This window comes from Lycium barbarum, chromosome 11, assembly GCF_019175385.1.
Source record: "Lycium barbarum isolate Lr01 chromosome 11, ASM1917538v2, whole genome shotgun sequence".
NCBI lineage: Eukaryota > Viridiplantae > Streptophyta > Magnoliopsida > Solanales > Solanaceae > Lycium > Lycium barbarum.
Window position 1 is genome coordinate 111,414,196 of NC_083347.1, and position 21,339 is coordinate 111,435,534.

At 37.3% G+C, this 21,339-nt stretch overlaps 1 pseudogene; it reads left to right on the top strand.

Moving 5' to 3' along the window:
* Positions 1-8,832: 8,832 nt before the first annotated feature.
* Positions 8,833-18,156, top strand: LOC132619229 (isoflavone reductase homolog A622-like; annotated as a pseudogene).
* The last annotated feature ends 3,183 nt before the right edge of the window (positions 18,157-21,339 follow it).

The window sequence follows — 21,339 nt, forward strand, 5'->3', positions numbered from 1 at the left end:
AAACATGTCGAGTGGCACCAGAATCAAGCCACCACTCCTTTGGGTTTCCAACCAAATTGCACTCCGATAGCATTGCACACAGATCATCCATGTTATCATTCTTCTCCACCATATTGGCTTGTCCCTTTCCCTTGTCCTTTTTCGGGAGACGACAATCTGGGGCTTTGTGGCCAGCTTTCCCACAATTATAGCAATTGCCCTTGAATTTTTTCTTGTTCTTCTCCTTACTCTTTCCAAAAGGTTTCTTCCCTTTCTTATTCTTTGGAGCAGCTTCTTCAACGATGTTCGCTCCCATAATCATTGAATTTCCACGCGACTTCTTTTCAGCAACTTTATTATCTTCCTAAATCTTAAAGCGAATAACAAGATCTTCCAGCGACATTTCCTTACGCTTGTGTTTCAAATAGTTCTTGAAGTCTCTCCATGAAGGAGGCAACTTCTCAATCACAGCAGCCACTTGAAATGCCTCGTTGATCACCATACCTTCAGCAATAAGGTCATGGATAAGGACTTGGAGTTCTTGAACTTGGGTTCCAACAGTTTTACTGTCTGTCATCTTGTAGTTAAGAAACTGAGCAACCACGATTTTTTTCAAGCATGCATCTTCAGTTTTATACTTCTTTTCGAGTGCAAGCCATAATTCTTTTAATGTTTTGGCAGAACTGTAGACATTATACAGATCATCTTCTAGTGCACTAAGGATGTATCCTTTGCACAAAATATCTGCATGCTTCCAAGCTTCAGTAATCATGAAGCGCTGGTTTTCAGGCATTCCTTCTTCAATAGCAGGAGGATTTTCATTTGTGAACTTCTGCATGCCTAGTAGTCAGCCAGAAGAACATTCTTTGTTGCCATCCTTTGAAGTTGATACCAGAAAACTTCCCTGGTTTCTCTGCCGGTGCCATCGCGTGTGCAGCAGTTGGACGGCTTGACGATGCAACATTTGTCGGCGCAACAGTCACGCCAACAGTAGTGCCAACAGTAGTACCAGCAGTCGCACCAACAGTTGCAGTTCCATTAGGAGCATTAACATCACTTTTTGTTTCCATTCTTCACTATCAATAATTGACAAACTGTTTAATAAATGCCAAATGAAACAGAACAGTAAACAGAGAAGATATATATATTTTTTTCCGTTTTTCCAGAATCTGTTTCACGATGAAGTTTTTATGTTCTTCAAATCGCGTCACTGTAATGAACTTTAATAATCCAACGAAGTTTTTATGTTCTTCAAGTTGGACTAGAAAAATTCCAACGGAGTAGAAAATCAGAAGGTTTTTAGTCTCCAAAACAAAAGACAGATTAAAATCTATAAACACAAAAAATTCCTTAAGATTGTTATCAATCTGTATTACGAAACAGTAACTTAGCATTATTTCCAGAAATCAGTAACTTTACAAAATCAGAAAGTATAAACCAATGTAAAACAGAACCTGGAAAAATAATCAGAAAGAGTATACGAAAATATTTTTAAGGAACAGAAATCCAGCCCACTGAATGCACAGTGTGTCCTTAAGGAAATTATTCCCCTCAAGTAACCGAGGTTGAATGTGGAATATTTCCTCCTAGGATAGAAGGATTTCACTCACTGGTGTGTTGGTACCAAAAACTTCGATGTCAGGCGAACCACTTAACGACAGTATATCACACAGAAGTAAACTTTTAAGAGAGTAGAAGAATAGAAAAATATCAGAAAATTCGTAAGTAATAATCTGAATATTAGCTGGAATTTATAGCCATTAATGCACTGGTTGGGAAGAGGTTTGCAGCTTTTCAGAAAGGTTTGCATCCTTTCAGAAAATATTCGTTTTAAAAATAAAACGGAGGGAAATTTAAATTAATTCGGGAAAGAAACGGTTCGCAGGTCAGACACGCGAATCGGGGTCACTAACGGGTCAGGATCTGGAAATAATTAATTAATTAATTAATTAAATTAAAATTAAAGGAATTTTGGTCCGAAAAGATTATCAATCAATCAGATCCAAATCCGAATCCGAGCCGAGCGACGACGATGGAGCGAGGGGAGACCCTTTTCTTGACCCTTTTAGCAACAAGAAGGAGTGCTTCTACTTTTAAGTAGGAGACCTTTTCTTTCCACCACCTATGAGGGACAAATGCTTATTTCATAAATCAAAAGGGGACAACTCATTTTCCCTCCACTTCTTTTCCCTCCATTTCCCATTCAACCTATCTATTAAACCCAACATGGGCGCGAGTTGAATCTGTGACAGGGCAAGACTTCACTCCCCCCCGCCCTACCCTATTGCCATCCCTACTAGTGAGTAATCCTAGATCTCGCTCACATGGTCCCAAATGAGAGTTATGCTGCGACAATTTCCACCATGCATGAACGTTGAACTTTTGAAAATTACTTTTAGTGTTATCGGTTTGGTTTTAAATGTTATCTGTTTGACTTATTTGTTATTGGTTCGTAAATATGCTAAATCAATAATCAAATCGATAAGATGTTGGTTGTCGATTTATCGATTCGATTTCGGGTTAACTGATATGAGCTAGACAATGAAATTCTAAATTGTTCAACTAACCAATATAGCATAGAAATTCTGCTTTCTTCATTTTGTAGACGAATATTGCGCGTCTATAACTTTTGTATTAATATGATTGGCAGCTTTTTATGCTTTCATCTATTAAAGAAATGGCCTGTTTTTCTTGACATTGCAGCAGCAGCAACAACAACAACAACATATCCAGTGCCGGATCTAGAATTTTCACTCAGGGTGTTCGGAAAAATAACTGGACCTAAATATACATTGTAATATATGTTCAGGGTGTTCAAAAGTTAATATATGTACATGAACACAGAAAATTTACCCTAAATATACACTGTAATTTTTTATCCAGGGTGTTCGGGTAAACACCCTGGCCTCTTACTGCATCCGCCCCTGAACATACCCGATATATTCCCACATGGTGAGGTCTGGGGAGGGTAGAGTGTACGCATACCTCACCCCTACCTTGGGAGGTAGGAAGGCTATTTCTTAACATTGCTGGATACTAAATTATAAGGGTAAGATTACAGTTTAATAATTATTATCAGGTTATCGGCTGGACTAATCGTTACCGAACCGATAACCTGGTAATAAACAAATTCTTAACCGTTACCGAACTGTTAAACCAATAATTCAATATGGGAGATTATCAATAACATTTTTTCGGTTCGGATTATCAATTTTACCCGAAATATATGCACACCCCTAGTATGCATATATACAGGGGCGGCTCAACGAAATTGGTGGCCTAAAACCAAATTTCAATATGAGGCTCCAACTATATTTATTTTTAAAAACAAAACATGCATACATCATTTGATGTGTACTTTTCTAGCTTTTTAAATGCAAAGTTGTTAGTTGTTATTTCCGAACAAACTAATAAACAACGTGCGTCACATAAATTGAAATGCAAGTATTAAAAATTTTCAAATTAAAAAGAAAAGAAATTAAAAAATAGCAAGTTATTAGAACAATAGAACCTAAACTCGATATTATACCAAAATTTAACGACTTCTATCTGCTTACTGCTATGCATGACAACCCGAGAAAAAATAAAAAGGAGTGCAATTTGATTTACTTTTACCCTTGTTTTCGTGAGAATAAATAATTTACTAGAAGGAAGAAAAGAGAGTATTAAAATACATATGTTTTTTTTTATGAGAATAGAAAAAAGAACAATAGTTTGGATTACATATGTAAATTACCTCAAATATATATAATAAATTTTAAATTACATAACAAGCAGTTCTATAGCTCTTATACCCTTTACTAGATTTTTTCAAAATATTTACACAAGACCAACTTTTAATATACTACTTAATTGATATGGGGCCCAAAATATTTGGGGGCCTAAAGCGGTAGCTTTATCCGCTTGGCCCTTGAGCCGGCTCTGCATATATATGTTACACCTCGGAAAATTTTTCGTTGATGCACAGTGAATAGACTAATGAAGAGCACGGAATATACGGTATTTCAATGAGTGAGGAATGACATTTGATGACCCTAATTGAGATTTCAAAGACATTCGTGGTAAGAGGAGAAAGTTTGTCAAGAGAGGGCAAGGCATGCGGTGTGTATTGGAAAGGATTTACGAGCAGCAAGTTAATGATGATTAAATAGCGTCTTGGAGAAGAATTATAACGTCCCTTAGATTGTTAATGAGGTGATAAACAAGTGTCAAGAAGGTTTCATAAGGATTGGAGATCTCACCAAGTGACGAGAACAAGATCAGTGAAAAGATGAGTTATACGGTCGATTATACGGTCCATATAATGTTATACGGTCTATATAATGGTCTGCAGAATTGGCACAGTGAAGTTCCTCATTGGTGAGATTATACGGTCACTTATACGGACCGTATAAATTTATACAGCCCGTATAATGTGCCGTATAATGGTTACAGAGGCAAGATGTTGGAGAGGTGATTTTACGGTCACTTATACGGACCGTATAAAATTATACGGCCCGTATAATGTGCCATATAATGGTCACAGAGGCAAGATGTTGGAGAGGTGATTTTACGGTCACTTATACGGACCGTATAAAATTATACGGCCCGTATAATGTGCTGTATAATGAGCACAAAATCGAGTGGTTAAAGGGACGATTTCACGGTCACTTATACGGACCGTATAAGTTTATACAGACCGTATAAGTGTCCGTATAATTTTTCCGACAGATCAGATTTTCACGCTATGAATAAGGGACCAAGTCTTATTTCATTTCATTTCCCTTCACTCCCCTCCTCTCTAAAACATCTCTCTACACTTCTCCCACAAGAATTCAAGAGATATTAGTGATTAACAATATCAAACTAAGTGAATCAAGTGTAAGAAACCCATTAAAAGTTCATCCAAGGCAAGGAATTCAAGCGAAGGTGAAACTAGGGTTTTGCTCAAGTGAGGAGTTTCCACCCAAGGTTCCTTCATTCATTCATTTAAGGTAAGATATTTGAAAGTTGAAACACTTGAATTGTAGAAGGATATAGGAAAATGGGTCATGAATGTAGGAATAGTATCATTTTGAGTAATAGCTTGAATTGAGTCATGATTCTTGATGTGTTGTGATATGGTTATGTTATAAATGATGCTAAGAACATGGGATAGACATTGTATATGAATGAATGTAATCGTGTGTTATGACCATGGATATGGATGATTGGAAGTGAATTGAGGAACATGGATAATGTGAATGAATAAAGACTATTGTTATGATATTGTGAATGTATTATTGATGTTTGGGAGTTGATGTATGATATGGAGGAAGTCGTATAAATAAAGGAGATGCTGTCCAATTCTCTCTAGCTTTAGTCATGTATGTTAAGTTATCGACTTTCTAATGATAGTATAACTCTAATGAAGGTAGAAACGTGAGCATTGAAGGAGAACGTGCGAGTGATAGAATAGTTGAGCGGAAAGATATGTAAGGCCAACCCTTCTTTCATAAGGCATGGTTCTTTGGCCAAATTCTATTCTTCTATGAGCCTATGATGTCCTCCAAAAGATTCTATCTTTAGAAGCTACTAAGCTTATGATTCTCGATATGTTACAATTGTACTAAATTCCTCATATGACGAATAATCCTATAAGGGTAGATGTAATGATGACGACGATAATAGTGATAACGAAAATGATGACGATGATAATAGTGATGACGAAAATGATGACGACGATAATGGTGATGATGATAATGATGACGATGATAATAGTGATGACGCTAACGATGTTTATGGGATTTTATGTATATGTGCCTAAGAATGGCTATTATGGAACCCCGAGCTTATATGGCTGGGTAATATATATATATATATATATATATATATATATATATATATATATATACATACATACATATATAATGCGCGTGCACCACTGTAGTTGGGTACGGATAACCCTGAGCCTTGGTAGGGCCAGGTATGTGTAACCCTGAGCCTTGGTAGGGTCAGGTATGTATGATAACCGAGCCTAGCCATGGTCGGGTACGCGAAACACCGAACCTTCGTGGTCGGGTATGCTATGTAAATGCTATGTATATGATATGGATATGTATACGATATAGAAATGAGTATGAATACGAATATGGTATGAATATGAACATGAACATGTATATGAATACGACTATGGATACGAAATGTAAATGAGTACGGATATGAATACGGATGTATGTACACAAACTCCCATTAGAAATGGAAAGTCCCTATGAAAAGCAAGTAAGTGCTTATGACGATGATACTATCTCCCATCTTATGCTATTTCTTATGTTGCTTATTATGCTTCTATAATGATGTTGATCATGCTTTACATACTCAGTACATTCGTCGTACTGACATCCTTTTGTTTGTGGACGCTGCGTCATGCCCGCAGGTGGCCAGGGAGACATACTTGATCCATAGCTGCATTACTCAGGGACTACATAGCGGAGCTCCATTTCATTCGGAGCTATAGCTTTTGGTATTGATTCTTTTGTGTACATATTTATGGGCGTAGCGGGGTCCTGTCCCGCCTATATGATATGACATACTCTCCTTAGAGGCTCGTAGACATGTGTATATAGCTAGATGTGTTTGGCCTTGTCGGCCTATATTTTGGATAACATTTTGCTAGCCTCGTCGACTTATGTACATTGCTATGGGCATTGTTATTAATGGTGATATATATATATATATATATATATATATATATATATATATATATATATATATATGTATTGTTGCCCAATGGAAATAGTATGATTGATGGATAGAAAGTATGATTCAGCTATGTGGCTCACCTAGATGTATATGTAAATGTATGATAAGGGGTACCAGGGTGGGATAGCATCGGGTGCCCGTCGCGGCCCTCCGGTTGGGTGACAATATATGACCAAATTTAGCAAATGATAGGTCATTATCATATTGTTCATTGGGAATTGAAGAGGGGAAAACGAGTAGACATATCAATTTCAGGTCTATTATTTGTTAGGAATCTTTTTTTTGACAAAAACTTTTAGTGCCCCTAAATTAATAAATATTGGAATGAAATGGTTATTTGTTAGGAATCTTTTCTTGACAAAAACTTTTAGTGCCCCTAAATTAATAAATATTGGAATGAGATGGATGCAATTTAAAATGAATGGTTCTGATCATGCATATAGCCTAGCCCAACGCTGTACTGTAGTGTATAGTAGTTGAAGATATTGCTGTCAAATGACGAGCTAATACGGTAGTGATCTTTTTTTGGAATATTATAGTTTGACTAGGAGCTTCTTTGAAGTTATTATTTACAATTTTAACCTCTTAGCGTCGCTCAAGGCCAGGGTCAGGTCTGTTTTAGCATTGGTCATTTAGTTAAACCTTAAAACGTCATTAAAAAAAACGTCATCTAGTGAACAACATTTCTTATACATGACTTTTCGCTAGTCTTATATCTCAAACTAATTAATCAAATTTAAATTGTGGATATGTTTTTGCTTTCCATGTGTCTGACCAATAACGTAACATGTCTAATGAATTTGTTATACTTTCTTTAACTTTTCCAAGTGCAAATTATTATTTTATGGAATTAAAGGTTATTAAAGAGAGAGTAAAATGCTTCATTGGTGGAATTAAACAGATGCTTTACATTTTGTAAACGCCACTTGGTCTCTCTCCACTAGTACACGTATACTTGCATCATAGACTTTTTAGCTTTAGATCCCAACACTTAACAACAATTACAAGGGTCTGGTAATTAGAGCGAGGAGAGGAATTAATAATGACCAAGGTTGTATGTTAGATTGTAGCTCACTGAGGACGTGATCTTAGATAGAAAAATATGAAAGTCGAGAATTAGGGTAGATGGTTAGTAGGTAATCAATCGGGCGCGATTTTCTCTTGGGTGAGTATGGTTCTAGCTTATAGCACCTTGTTTGCTCCCTTTTCTACTTATCATTATTATTATTAGCAGTATATTATTCTATTACTATCTTATTCTTCAGATTGTATTACCGTTGTTGTTTGTTTTACTTGGGTAACACTTCTGATTTTTGTTGTCAATACTTTTCTTTTCTACATTATTTTCCACAACTTCTACTGTTGTATTTGTCAAACCGTTTTTTTTTTTTTTGTAAACATTCTACTTGAGCGGTGGGTCTATCGAAAATAACTTCTTTACCTCACAGGTTAGGAGTAAGGTCTGCGTACACCCCACCCTTTCCAGACCTCACCATGTGCGATCATACTGGTATGTTGATGTTGTTCTATCTTAGATTGGTTTAGATAGAGTTTAAGTTTATACGCGGTCAATATAAATAAATCTTTACCCCATCTAGTTATTCAAATGCTATCTACCGATAAGCATTCTTAAAACATAAAATTTAAAATCTTAACAATATGATGTATTACCTGTTATAACCGGTAAAAATAACCTGCTAATATAAAATTTGTTTACACTGATACGATTTGTATATCACTTCCACATGTTATTACGTACATGTTTTTGTTTGTTGTAATTAAATTATAACATGCCTAATATCTTTTCTATATATTATTTTCACTTATTTTCCAATAACATGCTCATCTACAATGACACAACCAGCAACGTAACTAAGTAATGTCATCAGTGAACGGATATACACATATTTTAATTTCCTTGCCTAGCTTGAACTTTTCTATATAAACCCCATATTACTATCAGCCATTTCATGCCCAAACTTGATTTCTATTTCAATTTCTAGTCCCTCCTTAAGCCCAATCTATTTTTCTTTTGGTATAATCATTTTGTTTCCGATATTTAATTACTAGCCTGACTTTCAAATTCGCTCCGCAAAAGACCTGAGCTGCTTTTGTTCTTCTCTTAGTAGTAGAATGAAAGACAAAAGCAAGATCTTAATAATTGGAGGCACGGGGTATATAGGAAAATACCTTGTGTAGGAAAGTGTAAAATCTGGTCATCCAACTTGCATTTTGGTTAGAGAAAGCACACTTGCAAACCCTGAGAAGTCAAAACTCATAGACACATTCAAGAATAATGGTGTTACACTATTTTACGTATGTACTCATTACTTATAACTTATAGACGCTGGCGATACTGTAAATATTTGCACAATCATCATATTTTAATATGATGTAACTAATAATCTGTCTTGTTTCTAAATTATTAATACAATTTAGAATTATTAGGTTGGGGTGCAGGGAGAGGGGGGTGTTCTTGAGCCAAAAAAACGAAAGAAATTTGAAAATACAAATTTCTTATAAGTACTTAAAAAAAGGTTTTTACTCGCTCTCCATTCGTTACTTGGCCCCCAAGTTTTCAATTTCTTTTTGGATAATTTGATAAGGTAAGAACTTAATCCTTATTTGTTTGGTTTATGGGTTCTAAAAGAAGGGAACCTAGTTTTGTAATTGATAATCTGTCTTATGTTCTAAATTACTAACAGGGTCACGGTGATTTGATGCTGTAAAAATACTTTTATTAAATTGTGAGTGTGACATTACCATGACTTTCAGTCTTATATTTCAACTTCCTGGTAATTAGGGAGATATATCCAATCAAGAAAGCTTGATCAAGACAATTAAGCAGGTTGATGTGGTGATTTCCACTGTTGGGGGAAGGCAATTTGCTGATCAAGTGAACATTATCAAAGCAATCAATGAAGCTGGAAATATCAAGGTAATTAAGGATATAGCTTCTTGATATATACGACATTTAAATTGTTAAATTCCCATATAAAAATTGCGGCGAATGTCAATTCTGTGGGTTCAGCTGATATCATTTGCTTTCATCTCGAACGATATTTACTTATAAAAAGGTTAAGAGGCATATATATTAAGATCGGAAAAAGATTCAGCCATGTACAATTGGGTCAAGTAATGTTCAATGGTCTTGTAGATCCATGTCATGTGTACCATAAAACAATTAATGGATGAGATCCATTTAAACTCGTATGCTTGACAAAAGAAATTAAAAATGGCAAAATATACTAACGGAAGCTGTTAACTATAACCCACGTGTCTTACCATTTTAAAAAGATTTACTTTCATACATTATCAACTGGAAATTACAACTAAGTACACCACATATTATCCCTTTTTAAACTGCATAATAAAGCAAAGTGCATCATAATCAATTTTCTAAAGAAAAAAAATTTAAGATGGCGGGAAAAAAATTGACTTTTATACCTCATCTGCAAAGCTCCAAACAAGATCAGGTTGCACTGTGATTTTTTAATGTATGATCACATTATTTCTTTGCTTGAATTATTGTTCAGAACTCAATGATGTTTTTTAGTTTGATTTTCTTTTATTGAATTATAATTGAGAATTTGGGAAAAAGCATGTGTGTATTTTGCTGTAATTTCCTGAAAATGTAAGAAAGTAATTTTTTTTTTTTTAAAATGGTAAGAAATGTGGATTATAGTTAACAACTCCGGTTAGTATATTTTGCCATTTTTATTTCTTTTGTTAAGCATATAAGTTGCCATGGATCTCAACCATTAATTGTTTTATCTACAAGACCATTGAACATTACTTGATCCAATTGTACTTGATTGGATTTTTTCCATTAAGATCATATTTAATTTGATTATACTGATTCTACCTAGCTAGATCCTAAATGCCTTCTACATATAGGGTGTATTTGGTACAAAAGTTTTTTTTTTTTTTTTTTTTTTTTTTTTTTACGGAAAATGCTTACAATGTTCTCATGTTTAGTTGGTCAAAATAATATGAAATTAAAATATTTTCTTTCGGAAAACAAGTTTCAAGTTAGAAAAATAACTTCCCTGGTTATCGATAAGGAAAACAAGTTCTATAAGTGATATTCCACGCTAATTGTCTCCTCAGTCCTCCCCACTCCCGACCCTCAACCCCACCTTTATCTCCACTCTCCTAGTGTTTGCCTGAATTATACATAAATGTTCTCGGGATAATACTTTGTGGTTACTTATCAAACACCAGAAATAAGTAAAAAAGAACACTTATTTTTCGCGTGAAAAATATTTCGTACCATACACAACCACAAGGCTTTGTTCAACAGCATAAAATGTTGTGAGTTGCAGAGATTTCTTCCTTCAGAATTTGGATTCGATGTGGATCACGTTCATGTAGTTGAGCCAGCTGCAGCACATTTTGCTCTCAAGGCCAAAATCAGGAGGATGATAGAGGCACAAGGTGGGCTCTTACAAGCTAAAAGTCCTCCTAGAGACAAAGTGGTCATTTTTGGCAATGGAAACCCCAAAGGTAATTAGTTAATTAGAGAAGAGTTTATGTTATTTGCATTGACAATACAACGTATTTAAACTATCAGATTAAGTTGATTTACAATGACATGTAACTTTTTGTATCATTCTTGATTATAACAGACAAAATTGCACTAATAAGGTAAAAGTTCTTTATATATTAGCGTATATTGATGATGTAAAACTTACTTTAAAAGATAATTGGAGGTGACTTTAATTAATAAGTAATCTAAAATAAACGGTAAGTAACCTACTACAACATGACAGTAACCGTAACGAAATGAATCTTGGGCCTAACTCAACCCAAAAACTAGCTCAATAGCTGAGAATTGATCGAGTCATATAAAGAGACAGCCCATCCCATAAGAGCCCGATGTGGGACTCGATCTTCAACCCCCCACTCCCAAGACATCTGGAGCATGAGCAAGTTTTATTATAGAGGCTCAGCATCGAGAAACGAAAATTGGATGAATCCTGCTCTAATACCATGTAAGAAATGGATCTTTACCCTAACTCAACCCAAAAACTAGCTCAAGAGGTGAGAATTGTCCAAACTATATAAAGAGACCACCCATCTCATATGAGCCCGATGTGGGACTCTTCATAACAATTCATTATATTGTCAATATATATAACTTAAATCCGTAACTAAAACTCATTATAAAGAGTTTAAATATGTGCAGTAACAGTGTAGAAAATTTTTACGCTCTATCAGGTTGAGTTGAATTGCAACAACAGTAACTCTCCATATCCTGTTTAAATAAAGTAATAATTTGCTATAACCGGCTTTATCCCACTAACAGTGTAAAGTTGAAGTTATGTAAGTGCCTTGTGCTGACTGTTTACTCTTTCTATTTCACAATGAAAGCAATATATGTCAAGGAAGAAGGCATAGCCACATACACCATTAAAGCAGTAGATGATCCACGAACCTTGAATACAACTCTTCACATGAGACCTTCTGCCAATATTTTGTCCTTCAATGAGATAGTGTCCTTGTGGGAGAAAAAGATTGGCAAGACCCTCGACAAGTTGTATCTTTCAGAGGAACATATTCTCCAGATTATACAAGGTAATGTAATAAGTACACTTTCCGTCGTAATTTATGTGATATAATTTAAATTGATACGAAATTAAAAAGAAATACTAAATACATGGTCAACCTTTTAAATTTGTTAGTAAATTTCATTTAGAGCACTCGGACTACGGCTTGTTTCAATTAAGCACCTGAACACATGATAAAGTGATCTTATTAAACATTCTCGGTTCAAATTTTGAAAAACCTTTTGTTTATGTTTTCAAGTGCCCATTACATAGTTAAGAAATGGAGAGAATATTTTTCTTTAAAAAAAAAAGGTTTAACATACGGTGCGAACCAAAAGCAAAAGCTATTAATCAAAGCTCGGCTGAATCCATATTCGGGCTTCTAATTTCCATCTTGTGATTCTTTTTCAACTTATTTTGCAGAGGGACTGTGGGGTCCAGTCTCCTATCCCATATTTTAAGAAAGGAAGATTTTTCTTCCTTTGACAAATTATACATTGGCAACAATTGTGGACTTGGCTAACAAGCCAATTTCTTTGTTCACATTTTCATGATGTAAGCGCTTACCTCATCATAATCGTGATGTAAGCGCTTACCTCACCATAGGAAATTCATTCCTATAAATAGGCAGCTTATGGTTCATTTGTAACACACCAAAATCTCAGACAATACATCTGAGTGAGAGCAAAAGTGAGGTATTCCATAGACTGTAAGAAAATAGTCTGTGAAGAAAAATAGAGTGTGAGTGATATTGTAGTGAGGTGGGAAAATCAAAAGAGTGCTATTTCTTTTGAGGGTGTAGTGGTCTTAGGAGTATTTGTACTCGTTACTACACAGTGTAAAATTCCTCTATAGTGATATCAGCTGCTCCTCTTGGCCGTGGTTTTTCCCTTATTCAGAAGGGTTTCCACATAAAATCTTGGTGTCATTATTGCTGCATTTTATTCTTGCTGATTTAACCATAAGTTAGTGTTCCGCGTTTATCACTAATACCGTGAATATTATTTTTGCGGGTCTATTTTATTCCCATCAAGTGGTATCAGAGCCAAGGTTTTGTCTGAGTATGCTCTGTGGTTGCAGCACAGTCTGAACTTCCACATCAGAAAAGAATTACTTTGGTCTTCGAATAAAATAATATTTGTATTTGTGATAAACGATGGAAGCCAACACTAGTAGAATGGTTACTTTGAGTGGCGTAAATTATGCCATTTGGAAGGGCAAAATGGAAGATTTGCTCTATGTCAAGAATTTTCATCAACCTGTCTTTGGAAATAAAAAGCCTGATAATAAATCAGATGAAGAGTGGAATTTGTTGCATCGGCAGGTTTGCGGCTTTATTAGACAGTGGGTTGACGATAATGTGTTGAACCATATTTCTGGAGAGACACATGCTCGGACCCTATGGGAGCATCTTGAAAGTTTGTATGCTCGAAAAACTGGTAATAACAAGATGTTTCTGATAAAGCAAATGCTGGGTTTAAAATACCACGATGGTTCCGCAATGACAGATCATCTGAATATTTTTCAGGGGATCATGAACCGGTTATCTGCTATGGGTATTAATTTTGATGAAGAAATTCAAGGCTTATTTCTACTTGGTTCCCTACCAGATTCTTGGGAAATTATTAGAACTTCATTATCAAATTCTGCTCCGGATGGTGTGATCTCTATGGATCTTGCCAAGAGCAGTCTTTTAAATGAAGAGATGAGAAGAAAATCTCAAGGTTCCTCCTCATCAGATGTCTTGGTGACTGACACTAGGGGGAGAGGCAAGAATCGTGGTTCTCAAAATAGAGAACATCATAGAAGCAAATCCAGAAGCAGACTTAAAGATATTGACTGCTATCATTGCGGGAAAAAAGGGCACACAAAGAAGTTCTGCCGGATTTTGAAAAAAGAGAATAGAGAAAAGGAGGAAAAGAAAGAAGATGGCAATCGTGCTGCCGCTGTCACTACAGAAGATCTTGTTACTGTCCTTGATGCGGATCTGATAAATATTGCTTGTGATGAGTCAAACTGGGTTGTGGACAGTGGTGCCGCATCTCATGTGACATCAAGGAAGGAATGTTTCTCATCCTATACTCCGGGTGACTTTGGAACTTTGAGTATGGGTAATGAGACTGTATCCAGGGTGGCTGGTGTTGGAACGATTTGTTTGAAAACTAGTATTGGAACTAAACTAGTTTTAAACAATGTAAAGCATGCACCTGATGTTCGTTTGCACTTGATCTCTGTTGGTGTTTTGGATGATGAGGGATATGTCAGTACCAATGGTGCTGGAAAGTGGAAGCTTACTAAAGGTTCCATGATTGTGGCTCGTGGCGAAAAGCGTCGTGGTCTATACTGGACTACGGCCTCTACCTGTGTTGATATGGTGAATGCAGTTGAGAGCAATAGCTCTTCAACGTTATGGCATAAGAGGCTTAGCCACATTAGCGAGAAAGGACTAAATGTTCTGGCCAAAAAGAAATTATTGTCAAATTTCTAAAGTGCTAAATTAGAAAAGTGTGAGTACTGCTTGGCTGGAAAACAAAATAGAGTTTCTTTCAAGTCTCATCCTCCTTCAAGAAAGACAGAGTTGCTTGAGTTGGTGCATTCAGATTTATGTGGTCCAATGAAGACAAGGACTTTGGGTGGTGCACTTTATTTTGCTACCTTTATTGATGATTGCTCAAGGAAACTTTGGGTCTACGTCTTAAAGACTAAAGACCAAGTGTTGGGTGTCTTTAAGCAGTTTCAGGCCTCAGTTGAAAGAGAAACTGGAAAGAAGCTGAAGTGTATTCGTACTGATAACGGTGGTGAATATTGTGGACCGTTTGACGAATACTGCAAGCAACAGGGTATCAGACACCAGAAGACTCCTCCTAAGACTCCTCAGCTTAATGGTTTAGCAGAGAGGATGAACAGGACCTTGATGGAAAGAGTCAGATGTTTGCTTTCTGAAGCAAAGTTGCCGAATTCCTTTTGGGATGAGGCTTTATTGACCGCTGCACATGTTATTAATCTATCCCCTGCGGTTGCTTTGCAAAGTGATGTTCCAAACAGAGTTTGGTATGGAAAGGATGTTTCCTATGACCACTTGAAAGTGTTTGGTTGTAAAGCTTTTGTACATGTGCCTAAAGATGAAAGGTCAAAATTAACTGCCAAGACAAGGCAGTGCATCTTCATTGGTTATGGCCTTGATGAGTTTGGTTACAGGCTATATGATCCAATTGAGAAGAAGGTTGTGAGAAGCCGTGATGTTATCTTCATGGAGGATCAAACCATTGAAGATATTAACAAAACGGAGAAGATAAAATCTTCAAGTTCTGAAGGTTTAGTTAATCTTGATCAAGTTCCTCATACAAATGCTGATAAAGTTGGTGGGCTCGATGACGATGGTGATGCCCAGAATCATGTTCCAGATCGACATGTTGATGATGATAACGATGCTGCTATTGATGAAGTAGATGCTCCTACTCATGAAGTCGTGGATGAGTCAGATATTCCACTTAGAAGGTCTACTAGACAGCATGTTCCTTCTTCCCGTTATTCACCTAATGAGTATGTATTACTCACTGATGGGGGAGAACCTGAATGTTATGAGGAGGCCATGGAAGATGAGCACAAGGATCAATGGATTGAAGCCATGCAAGATGAGATGAAATCTCTGCGTGAGAACCATACTTATGAGTTGGTGAACTTGCCTAAGGGCATGAGAGCTTTGAAGAACAAGTGGGTGTTCAAAGTTAAAGCCGAAGAACACAGCTTGAAGCCCAGATACAAAGCTAGATTGGTTGTTAAGGGATTTGGTCAAAGGAAAGGTATTGACTTTGATGAAATATTTTCTCCTGTCGTGAAAATGTCCTCCATTCGGACAGTTCTTGGTTTGACTGCTAGTCTTGATTTGGAGATTGAGCAGATGGATGTGAAGACTGCTTTTCTTCATGGTGACTTAGAAGAGGAGATTTATATGGAACAACCTGAAGGCTTCAAGGCAAAAGGTAAAGAAAATCTTGTATGCAAACTCAAGAAGAGTCTCTATGGATTGAAGCAAGCTCCCAGACAGTGGTACAAGAAGTTTGAGTCTGTTATGGGGGAGCAAGGCTACAAGAAGACTTCTTCAGATCACTGTGTGTTTGTACAAAGATTTTCTGATGGTGACTTTATCATCCTTCTGCTATATGTGGATGATATGTTGATTGTAGGCAAAAATTCTTCCAGGATTGACGAGTTGAAGAAACAGTTGAGTAAGTCTTTTGCAATGAAAGACTTGGGTCATGCTAAGCAGATTTTGGGCATGAGAATTACTCGTTCGAGAGATGAAAAGAAGCTTTATTTGTCGCAGAAAAAGTACATAGAACGTGTACTAGAGCGCTTCAATATGAAGAGTGCTAAGTGGGTTAGCACACCTCTTCCTGGTCATCTGAAATTGAGCAAAAAGATGTGTCCTACAACAACAGAGGAAAAATAGAGAATGGCCAAGATTCCTTATTCCTCTGCCGTCGGAAGTTTAATGTATGCAATGGTATGCACTCGACCAGATATTGCTCATGCAGTCGGTGTTGTTAGCAGATTTCTCGAAAATCCAGGGAAAGAGCATTGGGAAGCTGTGAAGTGGATACTCAGGTATCTAAGAGGAAGATCAGATGAATGCTTGTGTTTTGGAGGATCAAATCCAATTTTGAAGGGCTATACAGATTCTGATATGGCAGGTGACCTTGATAACAGAAAATCCACTACTGGATATTTGTTTACTTTTTCAGGGGGAGCTATATCATGGCAGTCAAAGTTGCAGAAGTGTGTTGCACTATCTACAACGGAAGCGGAGTATATTGTGGCTACTGAAGCTGGCAAAGAGATGATATGGCTCAAGAGATTCCTTCAAGAACTTGGATTGCAGCAAATAGAGTATGTTGTCTATTGTGACAGTCAGAGTGCAATAGACTTGAGCAAGAACTCCATGTACCATGCGAGAACAAAACACATCGATGTCAGATATCATTGGATTCGTGAGCAATTGGAAAGCGAATTGTTCCAAGTCAAGAAGATTCACACGAGTGAAAATCCTGCAGATATGCTGACCAAGGCGGTACCGAGAGACAAGTTCGAATCGTGCAAAGAACTTGTCGGCATGCACTCAAATTAGAAGCCAGTGTACCCTCCTTCAGGTGAATGGGACTGGAGGGGGAGATTTGTGGGGTCCAGTCCCCTATCCCATATTTTAAGAAAGGAAGATTTTTCTTCCTTTGACAAATTATACATTGGCAACAATTGTGGACTTGGCTAACAAGCCAATTTCTTTGTTCACATTTTCATGATGTAAGCGCTTACCTCATCATAATCGTGATGTAAGCGCTTACCTCACCATAGGAAATTCATTCCTATAAATAGGCAGCTTATGGTTCATTTGTAACACACCAAAATCTCAGACAATACATCTGAGTGAGAGCAAAAGTGAGGTATTCCATAGACTGTAAGAAAATAGTCTGTGAAGAAAAATAGAGTGTGAGTGATATTGTAGTGAGGTGGGAAAATCAAAAGAGTGTTATTTCTTTTGAGGGTGTAGTGGTCTTAGGAGTATTTGTACTCGTTACTACACAGTGTAAAATTCCTCTATAGTGATATCAGCTGCTCCTCTTGGTCGTGGTTTTTCCCTTATTCAGAAGGGTTTCCACATAAAATCTTGGTGTCATTATTGCTGCATTTTATTCTTGCTGATTTAACCATAAGTTAGTGTTCCGCGTTTATCACTAATACCGTGAATATTATTTTTGCGGGTCTATTTTATTCCCATCAGGGACCTCTTGGATTAAGAGTCAACTTGGCCATATGCCATTCAGTTTTTGTTAAAGGTGATTCTGTAAACTTTGAGGTTGATCCTTCTATAGGTGTCGAAGCCACTGAGCTTTATCCAGAAGTGAAATAAACAACTGTAAACGAGTACTATAATAAATTTGTCTAGGTTGTGGTCTTGTGGAGACTTCAATCTGCTATGAACACAGATTTGATTAAGTTGAAACTGTTTCCATTTAATAATAATGTTAATATTGCAATTTCGATTAGTATTGGATGTTTTCTTGTTATGTATCTCATGACCATCTTAATCGAAAAGTTATTTTTTATCTCATAATCTTCATGTTATGATCATGATTGTTGAAGTTAATGAAATATATTCTTCACATGCTATATTATGTGGCCAAATTTAATCCCATGGTTAACAAAGTTTTCAAAGTTACCCTCAAACTTAATAGATTTCCCTAATTATCATTTTAATTATCCGACTTCACTCCATTAATTAACCCATAAATCGTAAGTCATGACCCATTTGTTCCATACTGCTTAAAAAAAGGCAATTCTGAGAATTGCCCTTCTTTTGGGGTGGTCTTTAACTTTTGCCCTCAAATTGGTGATCTTTAATTTTTGTCCTTTGCCTAAAATTCGTGGGTTCCGGGTTCAAACCCCCGCTCAGTCAAAAATTTTAAAAAAATTCGCAAGACAGAGTTTAATTTCACTCTGCCCCCTCCGACAGACTTTGCCTTGAGGCATATATTTTATTTTATTTTACTTTTCAAGGCAAACTTTTATTTATGCCTTAAGGAAAAGTTCCGCCTTATGGGGCAGACTTTTAGTTATGCCTTAACTAAAAGTGTGTCCCATAAGACATAACTAAAAGTATATCCCATAAGGCGGAACTCTTCCTTACGTCATAACTAAAAGTTTGTCTTATAAGGCAAAGTCTATGCCTTAAGGAAAAGTTCTGCCTTATGAGCATACTTTTGGTTATGCCTTAACTAAAAGTCTGCCCCATAAGGCATAATCAAACTATGCCTTAAGGAAACGTTCTTCCTTATGGGGTAGACTTTTAGTTATGTCGGATCCGGCATAACTTTAGTTTTTCCTTAAGGATCCGGCATACACTCCCACACTCCCCCCAGCCATGCCTTGCGAAATTATTTTTTTATTTAATGCCTGAGCGAGGGCTCGAACCCAAAACCTTGGGTACTTACCCATCTTTTCAAGCGAAGGGCAAAACTTAAAGACCAAAAATATGAGGGGAAAAATTTAAAGACCACAAATATGAGGGGCAAAAATTTTAAGACCACTCTAAAAGAAGGGCAATCCACGCAAAAAGCTTTAAGAACCCATTGAATGGCCTGAAAAAACCCCAAGAAGAACCACACTGCAAACCAATAAAATGAGTCACAAACCCAAATTTCGGATTTTACAAACAATTCATTTTATAAATGTTTTCTGTTAGAGATTTGTTTTTATTTAGGTTTGAAGACAAGTGAGTCTTATCCAATCTTGGAAGCTCTGTTATGAGCCCGATTTGGAGTAGCTGTGAGTACGGGTAAAGCACAATGCGAGATAACAAACAAGAAAATGATTCAAGAAAATATATCAATAATGGATGTCATTCCTTCTATCCGAAGCTACCCTTATATAAGCTAAAATGACTTCTTAAACCCCCAAATATAGGTGATGTGACTTCTTTGTGACCTTAACGTCTATATATGATGCGGCGCTCTAATCGAGGTTGGATAACGTGACACGAGTTGGTAGGAGTGGGAACGAGCTGTATGGATCCCTCAGGTCCTCCGAGCATCCGGTCATACAAAGTGCCTCTGAGTGTGCTTTTCACCTAATACAGATAGTCCCTCACTTTTCGGGTCCTCCATAACATGAGCCCGGGAAGTGGAAGAGTCCGTCTTTTTTAAATTCTACGGGGGAAACTAGTGAAATATCGCCACTTTCCCCACGATTAGACATATTGTCAGGACAATATTTAATGCACTCATCCACTCATTCGGTGGCACCGCTTCACAGGGAGCGATTGACGGTTACAGGATTAGGTATGCCGATTCGTCAATCGAGGCCAATGACTACCCCTTCCCCTATTTATACCGCCAATTAGTCCACTGAATTTCCTCATGAACTCCTCAGAACATTATTGCCTTATACCTTCACTATCTGCTTCTGATTTTTTCCTTCTCCCTTTCTTTCCCCTCAGGAGAATAATGTCTACCTCTTCGTCTTCTTCCTAACACCTGACCTCTATTCCTGCAGATGATCGATTGGACAGGGCTTTTGTTGCCCCTTCTGACCAGGGAAACGACACTGACTCTTCCCCCAATACCCAAGAAATTGACTTGGGGTCTACTACCACTGATATCATTCCCCCAATCCTTAGTTTTTCAAAGGACTTCCGCCCTAGTCAGCAATTGGGGTTAGTTATGGGAATACGCTCCTTGCTCACTGGTTCCACCCTTCGCCAGGTTCGCACTGACTGCCAATGGGGACCCGAGGTTGAGATTTTTCTGGCCCCTGAGGATACCAACATTTTTCATTATGTTGTTGGTATGCCGATGATTTATACTTACCCTTTCACCATCGGTTTCTCCCTGCCCCTGCATGATATGATTGAGGTGTTCTGCCACCGCTACCAAGTCTGTGTTACTCAATTGGTGCCTCAAATTTAGAGAATAATTCAGTGTATTCGATATCTAGCTGACATAGCAGGACTCCCTTTCACTTTGGATCAATTGATTCACCTGTACTCCCCTCGCATCTTCCAGGGGGAATGATTCATTTGGTCTCTCGCGGACTGATCACCAGTACTGAGGATGAGTATGACCGCGACTGGTACAATCGATTTGTGATGATACGCACTAATCTCTTGCATTGTACATCTCCTGATCTGTTCCCAAAGCAGTGGAATCATGCTCATATTCACTTCTTTCTCTTTGTTATCCCTCTTTTCGTTTTGACAGGCACCACCTTTAATATGTATTGTGTTTTTGTTTATAGCAACTCCAGTTGAACAAGATTTTATGCCCGACCTTTTTGGCTGGGTGATAGCCATTCTGCGCGTATCTCTCGGGGTTGAGAGGCCCTGTAGGAGGCCTCTCGGGGTTGAGAGGCCCATGGTGAACTAGAGAACCTTTTCCTTGTGCTACTTTCTTTAATCGCATCCTCTTATAACTAGACTTCCGCATACTTTTTCTTCTGCAGGCTTCCCTTTTCGGGGGTCTTCATCCCCGAAGGCCCCCTCCCGGGAAGAAGCCCGGGCCAATATTGCACTGATTGCAGCCTCTGCCTCGGATTCCCG